This window comes from Leopardus geoffroyi, chromosome D4 (assembly GCF_018350155.1).
Source record: "Leopardus geoffroyi isolate Oge1 chromosome D4, O.geoffroyi_Oge1_pat1.0, whole genome shotgun sequence".
Taxonomy (NCBI): domain Eukaryota; kingdom Metazoa; phylum Chordata; class Mammalia; order Carnivora; family Felidae; genus Leopardus; species Leopardus geoffroyi.
The window spans coordinates 92225547-92226903 of NC_059342.1; the positions used below are offsets into that span (position 1 = coordinate 92225547).

General features: G+C 61.0%; 1 long non-coding RNA gene across 1 annotated transcript; it reads left to right on the forward strand.

Moving 5' to 3' along the window:
- LOC123592970 lies at window positions 1-1058 on the forward strand. The gene is made up of 3 exons (XR_006710027.1): window positions 1-109; window positions 404-564; window positions 710-1058. It is a non-coding gene; the product is annotated as an uncharacterized LOC123592970 (long non-coding RNA).
- Window positions 1059-1357: the final 299 nt, after the last annotated feature.

A 1357-nucleotide genomic window follows, 5' to 3' on the forward strand; every position in this document is an offset into this window, starting at 1 on the left:
ACACAGCCTCAGTGCAGAAACAGGAGCATCTTGTTCCAAGTAGGATTGACACTGGTGAGCTCGATGGGGCATCCATTGTGTCCTCCGCCCCAGAGTGAGGGCTGCCCAGGTGGGTGTCCTCCTGCCCCGTCTCACCCCTGTGTTGCCCACTCGCTCCTGGTTGCCCACCCTCGGGGTGCCATCTAGGGAAGGTTCGCCAGTCTCCCGAACCGCGGGTGTTCAGAACGAACACGCTCCCCTTTCTGGCCGCTTGGACTTTGCCCTTTAGTTTCATCCCTGTGTCCCCGACTTGGAGCTCTTGTCGAGAGGCCCCATCACAGCCCCTCACTGGCCCCACCCTCCCCTGGGAGGAAGAGCCCCTGCCTCCACCAGCACCCCCGGCCCCTTCTCATCCTTCCCGCAGGCGACAGGTCTCGGATCCCCGAAACGGATTCCCAGAGATGTGCTCGGGGAGATACACATCTCGATCTGCAGTCTCATTTGGAATTACAGGTTACACGGTCTCAGGGCCCCGGTCAGTCAGGACGGGTCTGCGAGGTCGCAGGGGCTTAAAACAACAAAGGGGTAGGTGTCGCTTACACACAGGGACCCCACGGGTCGGCCCACTCATGGTGCAGGCCGCTGGGAAGCCCCGTGGGCAGTGCTGGTCCTGGAGGCGGAAGCCCCGCACCTGCCCCAGAGATCGAACGTCACACCCCCTTCGGCTCAGAGCTCATTGGTCGGAAGCGGTCACGTGGGGGCGGGGGGACCCCGGAAGTGCTTTCCCGCCAGCAGCTGAGAGGTGGAGAGCCACAGCCACGTGGCGAACCACACTCATGACATCAAGCCAGGTGGCACCGGCGTTCAAGGCCTCCTCCAGCGACCAAGGTGTCCTCCCTAGAGCACGCCCCGACACCACCTGTGCCCCCCTCCCAGGACTAAGCGCAGGGACTGACTGAGTGCTGGCCCAGCGCTCGGTGTTCGTTAAATTAATAAATCAGGCCATGTAGGGGCTCCTGGGGGGCTCGGTCGGTGAGGCGTCCGACTTCGGCTCAGGCCACGATCTCGCAGTTCGTGGGTTCGAGCCCCGCGTCGGGCTCTGTGCTGACGGCTCGGAGCCTGGAGCCGGCTTCGGATTCTGTGTCCCCCTCTCTCTCTGCCCCTCCCCCGCTCATACTCTGTCTCTTTCTCTCAAAAAATGAATAAACATTACAAAAATTTTTAAAAATAAATAAACCAGGCCATGCATAAAACTTAGACGCTTCATGTGTTTAGAAGGCAGAGCCCCCCAAATGCTCTCCATCTGCGTGGGGCGGCGTGTCTTGACCTGGGACCACACCCACACCAGCAGCCCCCAGCATGGCTCAGACGACACCCT